The sequence below is a fragment of the Rutidosis leptorrhynchoides genome, chromosome 5 (genome assembly GCF_046630445.1).
Source record: "Rutidosis leptorrhynchoides isolate AG116_Rl617_1_P2 chromosome 5, CSIRO_AGI_Rlap_v1, whole genome shotgun sequence".
NCBI lineage: Eukaryota > Viridiplantae > Streptophyta > Magnoliopsida > Asterales > Asteraceae > Rutidosis > Rutidosis leptorrhynchoides.
The window spans coordinates 282,608,637-282,620,409 of NC_092337.1; positions in this window are offsets into that span (position 1 = coordinate 282,608,637).

Consider the following 11,773-nt stretch of genomic DNA (forward strand, 5'->3'; position numbering starts at 1 on the left):
TCAAAAGGTTGGACGTAAACTTGTTTACTTGGAAGGATTATTAAAGTGTTCTTGGAAGGTTTTTCTTATGAAGATTAAGGCTTGTTTTTGAAGCTAGATCTTCATGGTAACTTGCTGAATTGTTGAAGGTGTTTAAGGGTTATGGAAGTGTGTGTTTTTAGCTAAGAAATGAAGATAAAAATTGAATCAAAATGAGGGTATTTGTAGCCATAAATGGCGTTTTCCATGGGGAGACAAAAACAAAATTTCATTTGTTATTTTGCTAGATATTTTTGATAATTGTCAAAAGCTAAATCCTCACATGTTCCTTAACTGATTAGATATAATTATTGGTGTATTTTTATGGGTGTATACCAATAGTAAATACATATAGAAGATGGGTATGATACGGGTACATATACCCTAGGTATACGTATAGAAATCTTGAGGAAACGAAACGAGAATTCAAATATAGCTATCTTTTGTGAATATACTTATATTGTTTTATGTATTTAAGTCCTTAAAAAGTGATTAAATACGTTATATATACGATACATGTATAAACATTATAGGTTATATGTATATATATCAAAGAATGTTACGTATAGTTATCGTTTTGAAAACTTAAGTTAGTAGTTTCAAAATATACTTATAACTCATTGTCATTAGTACACAATGAGATGTTAAACCATCCTTAGACCATGTTAAATATATATAAATACATATATATACACAAACTTATAATTATCGTATGTTATATAGTTCATGATATCATCGGTCAAATTGGACGGTCAAACGTTGTGTAAAACTCTTTTCAAAAACACAAGTCTCAACAATTTGGATTTCTTATCATGTTGGTAAGGTTTAATTTATGTAAATATTAATCTCATAAGTATAAAATGATCGGAAAAATCCGGGTCGTTACAATTACTAAATGTCATTCTACCCTCTGTTACATCAAATAATGCCTCGGTGGATGCTAAGAATGGTCGACCTAAAATTAGAGGAATGTTTGAGTCCTCTTCTATGTCAATGACAATGAATTCGACTAGAAAGGTTAAATTACCTACTTGAACGGGTAGGTTGTCAGCAATTCTAACTGGGTGCCAAATGGTTTGATCAAAGAGTCGAACACTCATTTCCACTGGACTTAACTCACCTACTCCTAATCTCTTATATATAGAAAGAGGCATAACACTCACACTTGCACCTAAATCTGCTAGTGCATCATACATGAAACAATCACTAAGTAGACAAGGAACAATAAATTCACCCAGATCACCCACCCTGGGTGGAAGTTTTGGTGGAACTGTCTTCACCGGGTTTACTTCTACGGTTTTTGTTTCTTACACTTTCTTATTCTTCTTCTTCTTTCCAAAGGTATCACAAACTTTATTACCTATCACTTGCTCATACTCAACTCCTTTTCTTGGAAATGGGATGGGTTGTCTGTATGGTGCCACCACTGGCTTTACATACTCGGGTGGTGGTGGTGGTGGTGGTGTTGTAACTTCTTCATTGTTACTCACATCTAAAACCTTCCCATCTTCTGGTGCTGATTTTTCAGAACTCGTTGATACCATATTAACATTCTCATTCTGAGGATTTACTTCAGTATCACTCGGTAGCTTTCCTTGTTCCCTCTTACTCATCAAGCTAGCTAGAGTACCTACGTGTTTTTCTAGATTCAGAATGGAACTTGTTGAGTTCTTAATGACTGATCAAACCTCTCATTTATTTAGGTTTGAGATGTAATAAATTGTGTTTGAGATTCCATTAGCTTTGCCATCATTTCTTTCAGATTTTGCTTTTTCTCTTCGGTTTGTTGTGGTGGTTTATATAAGCTAGGTCTTTGTTGATTGAAAGTGTTGTTTTGAGTTGGTTGGTTATTCGGACCTTGTTGGTTATACGAGTTATTGTTGGATACATTTAGATTGTAAAGAATGTTTTGATTTCGATTAAAGTTTGGCCTTGGCGGTTGATAATTATTTTGATAATTATTTCCTGGACTTTGGTTCATGCAGGAAACATTCTCACGTTGTTCCATCGTTTGTTCAACGTGACAATCTTTCGTTAAGTGTGGTCCACCGCATTGCTCACAACTGATTCGTATTGCATGAATATCTTTATTCATCTTTTCCATTCATCTCTCGAAAGCATCTATTTTTGCAGAAACGGAATCAAAGTCATGGCTAGAATCGACTCTAGCTGCTTTAGATGAATGAAAGATATCTTTTTCCTAATGTCTCTCATGAGAGTGGGAACCTGTGTTATCAATAATCTTGTGAGCTTCGGTTGCGGTTTTCTTCATAATGGAACCACCAGCTGCTGTGTCGATGTCTTTTAGTGTAGCGACGTCGACACCTTTGTAGAAGATTTTCGCTATTTGATAAGTATCTAAACCGTTTTGAGGACATCCTCTCAATATTTGGCTTTTGTATGAACGTGACAATTTCTCCTTGAAGTCTCACGGCTTTAGATGCCGGAAAGAATCTTTTAAGAAATTTCTCAACTAAAACATCCTATGTGTCAATCGCTCCTTCGGGTAACGATTCCAACCAATCTTTGGCTTCTCCCTTTAAAGTCCAGGGGAACAACATAAGATAAATAGTTTCATCCTCAACTTCTCGGATTTTAAATAGATTACAAATCCTATTAAAAGTTCAAAGATGTTCGTTTGGATCTTCTTTTGATGTGCCACCGAATTGGCATTGATTAGTGACTATGTGTAGGATTTGTCCTTTGATTTGAAAATCTGGAGCATTAATATCTGGCTTAATAATGTCGTCTCATTTGGTCTTTCATACTTTGAGGTTCCGCTATTTTCATATTTGGATTTGTTGAATCCGAATCACTAGATGATTCTGATTTAATGGTTTGTGGCTCAGGAGGAATTATTAGGGGTTCAGGATCTTGGAATTTTCCTTGAATATCCTCCGGGTTCTCAATTGTGAAGTCAGGTTCAAAAAATGGATTATCAAAATTTTGAATTGGAGTACTTGTTCGACTAGATGATGATTCTAAAGAAAAATCAACGGTGAAAATATTGGCTAGATGTCTTGATCGAGTTACAGGAGGTGAACGTATGAAATGTGATGAACGTTTTACTCGGTGCATTCGCAGAATATCCTATTAGTTATAAAGATAAAAATTATACAAGTTATCAAATTAATAGACTTTTCTGATTTTGCCCACGTTTCGAATAGCCAAAAGATGCAGCAGGTAGCCAGGACCCTTTAAATCGGAAGCCCACAACTCGCTACTAAAAAATCCAAATATTACTACGAACCAGAAAATTTTAGATGTCTATCAATTTAACCGCACAAAATAATTTTTCGTTGAAGTTTAAAGAAAATAAAAAAAATTCTATGTCCTAAAAACTAGAGCGTAGAAATGAGAAAGAAAAAGCGCGTCAAAAAATAAGAAGTCGAAAAATAAACCGTTGAAAAATAATAATAAGAAAGTAAAGCGTCAAAACTTAAAAGGTCTAAAAACTAAAAATTAAAACTTGCGTCTAAAGGTATTAAAGCTTAAAAGGAATTCTAAATGGAAAACGGCAATTACTTAAAAAGGCACTAAAATCTATTAAATATTAAAGCGATAAGTGACGTCGTAAAATCCTAAATCGCCTAAATCTTAATCTAAAGAAAAAGCACTTAAGGTATTTTACGGCAAAGCCTAAAAATCTAGAAATATAAAATAACTACGGAAAAATACTAAGTTTAAAACTTGTTACGAACGATAAATATACAAATTACGAATGTTTCAAATATACAATTTATAAAAAGAAACAAAAAATGATAAATTTACTTATTTTTATAAAAATATTATTTTTATGTTATTTATTAAAAAGGGTACTAATTTATAAATTAACAAAACTAATTAAAACTTAAAATACAAAATTAACTAAAACTAATTATTAATTTAATTAAACCCTAATTAATAATAATAATTAATTAAATAACCCTAATTTCGTACTAAATGCAGTCTGAGGTTTGACCTGTCAGACAGCTCCGTGACTGCAGATGTTTGTGCTAGAGATACTCCGCGACTGCGGAGATATGCAGGCTCAGAATGCTGGTAGGTTCAAAATCGTTTTTTTTTTTTTTTTTTTTTTTTTGCAGTTTCAAATTTTGTTTTTATTTTGTTTTTATATTTTTTTAACTCTATTTCTGATTTTAATTTATATACAATATAATTTAAATAAAACTTATATTTTAAAAATTACTTATTAGTTTTTGTAACTAAAAAAATAAAAACTTTTTAATTTAAACAATTAAAAATATAGATATATATTTTTCTCTTTTTTTTGTTTTTGTATTTTAATATTTAAAACTTATAAAAATATATTTTTACAAAAATAGTTTAAAACTTAATAAAAATATTTTTTTTAGAATATAGCGTTTCGCTTCGGCGTATTTTCTCCGGCAGCGCCGCCAAAAACTTGATGTGTGCAGCGTGGGCGAACGAAATACTATTATTGTTTATTACGAAATACGATGAAATATTACACAAGTTATTTTTATTTATATAGATGGGATATACCTAAACTTTGCTACAACACTATAGGCAGTGTACCTAATCGTAGAGTAGTGTAGCTTTTAATAAGTCTGGTTCGTTCCACAGGGATCCACTTGTTGCGTACACTATATATATATATATATATATATATATATATATATATATATATATATATATATATATATATATATATATATATATATATATATATATATATATATATATATATGTGTGTGTATATATATATATGTATGTATGTATATGTGTATATATATATATGTATATATATATATATATATATATGTATATATATATATATACATATATATATATATAAGTAGTATTATTATTATTATAAAAGGGGGGTTTTACCGTTAATGACCGGTTTGTCGAATTTAAGTCTTAATGCAAAATATTAAAAATAAATATAACTTAATTTAAAGCGTAAAGTAAATGACGATAATTAAAGTGCGTAAAATAAATAACAATATTTAAAGTTGCGATAATTAAAATTGGGATAAGAAATAAAATGACGGTAAATAAAAGTACGATGAGATATAAAATAACACAATTATGGTTATTTAAACTTCCGTAACCATGATGTTTGACGTTTAGATTTTAATTTATTACCATGGGTTAATTGTCCTTTGTCCTGGATTTATTTGATACCTATCTGGTTTTTGTCCATAATAGTCCATCGGTCATAATTATAAAATGCTCGTCAAATTCACCTTATTCCCGAAGTCAAATAATCAAACTGTAACAAGGTTTTAATAATTTGTTAATAATTACACCAGGTTATCGACTGCGTGTAATCCAAGGTTTTAATACTTTATTAACAATTACACCAATTACCCATGTATGTAATCCACCCGTGTTTTAATAAGATATGAACATTAATTTACCCACTTGATCAGTTTGAATAATCAATTACCCAACCCGAATAATTAATTAAATGATCGTAAAAGATGTCGTATAAACGTCACTAAATAGGACATGCATAATCATTTAATAATTATTTGATTAACTAATTTAAAGATAGGTTCGACAGATTCTAATGAGTTGTCATTCGATTAGACAATAGCCCCCATCTATTAATAGTCCATAGTCCAATGTCCACAAGTGTCGTTCTTTTGTCCAAACCCGAATTATGGTACAAAATCCAATAACCACATCTTTAATATTTATTTTAACATCATGATTACTTCGGCTTAAATAAGCATAATAATAATTTAGTTACGAGACATTAATTTAAAAAGGAAGAACATATCTTACAGTGATTATTTATCGCGTAGCGTTACACGGACAGAGTTTTGACTTAAAACTCGTAAAACATTCGTTACAATAACCCAATTATTATTATTAATCTTAAATTAAACTTAATTATAATTATAAATATAAATTATAAATATAGAGAGAAAGAAAAGATTGAATTATGATTCAATCTGGTGTGTATTTCGTCGATCAGAAGGCTGGCTTTTATAGGCATTTTTGTCCCAGGTAGCTCCACGATCGCCGAGCTGCAGTGGGTAAAACCTCCACAAACGCGGAGGTCAAGATTCCAGCTCACAAACTTTTAGATAAAACGTGGGCGGCTTTGTATAATATAATATATATATATATATATATATATTATAATATATAATATACATAATTAATTATATATTATATTACATTTTTGTGCATAGTTGAATTGTAATTTTAGCTCCATTGAGTCGTACGTTGATAGTTAGTTCATGTCTCAGTTCCGGATTTTCGAACGTCTTTTCGTATGCTTAGATATCTTGTACTTTGTGTTTCGCTGCTTGTACTCTTGTCAATTTTAGACGTTTCTTATCAATAAATTGAACCACTTAGATTGTAACTTGTACATTTGAGCTTTTTGGTCATTTGCGTCTTCAAATCGTCATTTTTGTCTTTCATCTTCGCACTTATTTATTTAAACGATTATTACATAAAAATAGAACAATTGCAACTAAAAGCTTTACATATTGGAAGGATATTATGCCTAAATATATGTTCATTTGGAGCACTATCAATATATGTGATTTTCGAAGTTCAACGTCATTTGATTTTCAGGCAAGTCCTGAGATCAGTAAGCAAACAAAAAATTTGCTTGCTAAAACATCAGGAAACGCTACCGCTAATGAAAGAACGCTATAAAGTGTTGTAATTGAAAAGGAAAATGTAGCCAAATGCAATACTCAACAAGCTGTAAGTCAGCGCGAAGAAAATGTTACAAAGGCTAATTCTGCTAATTTCAAAGGGAATGCGGATAAAAGCTCAGCAGTTGAAGTCGTTGTAAATGATACGAACAATAACGCATCAAAAGATGCAGCAGTTAAAACTGTAAAACGTGTCATAATGCCTTTAGAGGCGCGACAATTACTTCAAGTGAAGGGACTTGACCTTTACATTCCTTTAAATTATGAGTGGCCGCTTAATGACACGTTATCGCGAAAGAAGCAGTTGATCATAAACTGTGATGATTTGATTGAAGACGCACATGATCGCAGTGCGTTTGGATCACCCGTGATGCTTTTAAAGAAGGCAAAACATTCAAAGGTTCAGTGCCAACTATCTGATAATTCGGAGAGCGAACCAGAAATTATGGAAGTTACGCGAGTAAAGCGCAGAAGGCCTGGAACGCCAATTCTAAATTATTTTGAAGAAGGTGAAACCTCGCAAGATATGGAAAAGGAGAATGCAAAGTTATTTTTAGCTGACATGTTCAGAAAGATTGCGCTGAAAGACATGCAACATAAATTTGATCAACCTGATATTATTCAGAAAATGATTGAAAGATATTGCACAGAAGAAAAAGAAACACGAACAAAAACCGCTACAGAAATAACTTCGGTGACCGACAAGTTCGTACCGCATATTTCTGATTATCCAATAATGACACCGCCAATTGTGCCCGCCACTCTGGGCGTATATTCTAGTTTAACCGATCCGCTGGACTTCTTTCAGCTGAAGCGACCCGTCTTGATCCATAAGGACGAATACAATAACATATGGTACATTGCGAGGTATTTGACCTCTATATGATACATTTTACAAACATTGCATTCGTTTTTAAAAGACAACTTTCATTATAACGATAGTTGACAATATGCATACCATTTCCCAATATAACCAAACTATAAATGACTTAATAATAATCTTGGTGACTTCAACGACACGAATGCAACGTCTTTTGAAATATGCCATGAATGACTCCAAGTAATATCTTTAAAATGAGCAAATGCACAGCGAAAGATTTCTTTAATACCTGAAAATAAACATGCTTAAAAGTGTCAACCAAAAGGTTGGTGAGTTCATTAGTTTATCGTAATCAATCATTTCCATCATTTTAATAGACCACAAGATTTCATTTTCATAGTTAACAGCAGGAACACTCATCTGTAAAAATTATAATATAGGAACACTCATCTGTATAAAAACCCATTCATATGGTGAACACCTGGTAACCGACATTAACAAATGCATATAGAATATCCCCAAATATACAGGTACAGTCATCTGTATATAAAATCGAAGTACTAAAGCATCCATAACCTGGATGGGGTTTGTTAGGCCCATTGATCTATCTTCAGGATTCACGTCAATTAGGGGGTCTGTTCCCTAATTCTTAGGGTACCAAGCTGAAAGGGTGATATCCGGTATAATAATTCAACCATAGAATGTAGTTTCGAGTACTTGTGTCTATTTCGTAATACAGTTATTAAAGCAGCGCATTTATTCTCAGTCTCAAAATATATATTGCAAAAGCATTTAAAAAGGGAGCAAATGAAACTCACAATACGATATTTTGTAGTAAAAATATGCATACGACGGAACTGAACAATGCAGGGTTGGCCTCAGATTCAAGAACCTATATCATTTATGTATATATTAACACATATAATGGTAATCGAATAAATCTATATATTATTAGTGATTTAAATGCTATCTTAATAAATTTTATGCTTCATTAATAACTTAATTAAATATATTCATTTTATATATTTTTAAATAAAAATATTAATATAGTTATATTATATGTATTAAGTATATTATCATTTGTTTTAAAATAATAATTATAATAATACTAAAATAATGATAATAATGATAAAAATAATAATAATAATAATAACGATACTTTTAATAATAATGATTAAAAATAATGATACTAATAATGTTAATACTAACAATAATGATAATACTAATAATAATAATATAATAATAATAATAATAATAATAATAATAATAATAATAATAATAATAATAATAATAATAATAACTATAAAAATAATAATTTTTCTACTAATGATAATAATGATAATAATAATAACAATACTAATGTTAATCATAATAATGGTAATATTAATAATAATACTTATTTTAATATTAATAATAAAAATGATAATAAAAATTTTATAATGATAATAATATTACTAATATTATTGATAATAATAATATAGTGTATTAATGATGGTAATGATATTAACTACTTTAAAAATAATAACAATAACTAATAAATAATAATAATAATATATTGATGTTAATAATAATAATAATAATAATAATAATAATAATAATAATAATAATAATCAACTTATTACTAAAGATGATAATAATAATATTAATAATAATATTAATAATAATATTAATAATAATATGATAATACTATTAATAATAATTATAATGATAATACTAGTATTACTAATAATACTTTTAACAATAATAATACTAGTAACAATAATTATAATAAAAATAATTATAATAACATTAGTAATAATAATTATAATAATAATCATTATAATAATAATAATAATAATAATAATAATAATAATAATAATAATAATAATAATAAAGATAATAATAATAAAATTAATAATAGTAGCTACCTCCAAAAGAAGAGGCTTTAGAAAAAAAATGCCACCGCCGGGACTCGAACCCGCGACCTCTCACTACCCGACACCATCCCTTAATGATCTGAGCTGCTTATCCTTTCTGTTCTAATTCCCATCTCGATTTTATTTAACCCATATTAACTGTTTCTATTTCATCTTCATCTCATTCACAAATTCAATTCAACCCTAGTTCAATCCCAATCACCACAACGAATTTAAGTGTTTGAATTAATTCGAAATTACAACATAAGAAAACGGGTATGGGTGTTGGTATTATTTAACAAATGAAAGAAAAAAAATTGTTACATGCTGTGTTCGAAGAAAAAAAAAATAAGAACTTAATATTTGATTTTGAAATTTAGAGGTTTTGAGACCTTGATATCTTCATGAAATATCTTCCAATTGATCATTAGAATACGCTAGCGTTATCAATTGAACCTGAAACATCCTGAAATTTTCGAATTTGATCAATTAAAATTCGGTTGAATTTTTCTTCATAAACTTTGACTTCGAAATTTACAATCGATTGGAACAATTTGAGTACGAAAATTTGCAGATAGTTCAACTATAAGTATCCTAACACATCTGTATTTTTGGATTTTGGAAATTGGTTCTAATTCGAAATATGGTTAAAAAGTTTCAAGAACAGAGGTTACGGTTTGTTTCTTCCAATTTTTGTTTTTTTGAATTTTGAATATCAGCAGCAGCAACTGTTGGTAGTTCAAGCTTGATGATGGGCCAATGATGATGTTGTTGGGTGTTTGTAGACGGGTACAAAAACCACCATTATCGAATAATAGGTTTATGGTGATAGGTTTCAAGGGTTGTTGCTTCGGTGGTGGTTTTTAGAGTGATGGTAGCCGGAGATCAAGGTGGTTTTGTGGTGACTATTAGACAGAACAGAATCAAGCAATATTAGATAGTAGTATAGTAACAGTGGTGGTAATGATGGTGATCATATGTGATCTCCAGTGTGTGTTCCGATCGAAAACAGAAATAAATGAGCATGGTAACAGCAGGTTGGTGACGTGTGGTCGTTGTATTGATGTCTTTGATGGAAACAAAACAGAAAACAAATAATATAAGGAGATGATGTGTGTTTTCGGGTGATACAATGGTTGTCGATGATTGAATCATGGTGGTTATGGTGATTCAAGGTGAGAACGATGGTGGCGGTTAAAGAGGTGACCGGTTCATTGGTGAGGGTTATGGGGTTAACCAGAGATGAAAGATGATGGTTGATGTTCGAGGATATCCATATATCTCACCCCCATGATATATAATTAAAGTCTTCAAGTGGAATAAATTGAAAACAGGAACTTCTCAATTATCAAAAGGACGTGTAAAGACACAGTATAGCCACCACATATTTGGTATTTTATGCCGACACTTTTAACATGTAGAGTATGTCGTGCTCCGTTGATAATTAATGGCGGATAAAAGTACACAGAAAAATCCCATATTTTTAAATTAAATATATTTATTTATTTTGGCCATTATGGTATAAAATTTGATTATTAACTACTAAATAAAAATTACATCACTATCCGCGCTCGATTTCAGGTAAAATATGAAAAGTGTTCAAATTTAACAATTAGCTCATAAATACATTTTTAATATGCCTAAAATTTATATAACTCATTTTTGTATCACCGTTTATTTTAAAATCATATAAGTTTCTTTAAATAACCATTTATTTTTGAATTACATTATATTTACATAAATATATATTAATTAACAACTTAATTATTAATTCAAATCATCAAATCATGTAATACTTTATTTAATATCTCTAATTATTATTTATATACCTATATATATATATACACATACATATTTATTTATAAATAATTGTTCGTGAATCGTCTAGAATAGTCGAAGGGTAATTGAATATATGAAACTTGTTCAAAATTTTTGAGACTCAACTTAACAGACCTTGCTTAGCGTATCAAAAATATTAAATCGTATCGAGGGTTTGGTTTAAAATTAGTCAAAATTTTCCGGGTCATCACAGTACCTACCCGTTAAAGAAATTTCGTCCTGAAATTTCATTCAGGTCGTCATGGCTAACAATAACAATGTTTTCATGAGGAATATGAGTTGATAAATAGAGTTTTATCATTATTGATTAATATAGATAAAACGATTCGATTATGTGAAGTGTAGAAGTGAAGCTGTCACAAATGATTAAGATAGAGATTTAACTTTTAACGTAGTCACGGTGGATTTCCGGAATTCAAGAAATTTAAAGATAATCTTCGAAATCTATATAAGATTTGGTTCTTCAGTGAATAAGAAAATTAGGATCCTCTTTAATTAAATGTGATAATCTATTTCGATTTTTCTGTTGAATATTTCACTATAAATCCACCCCC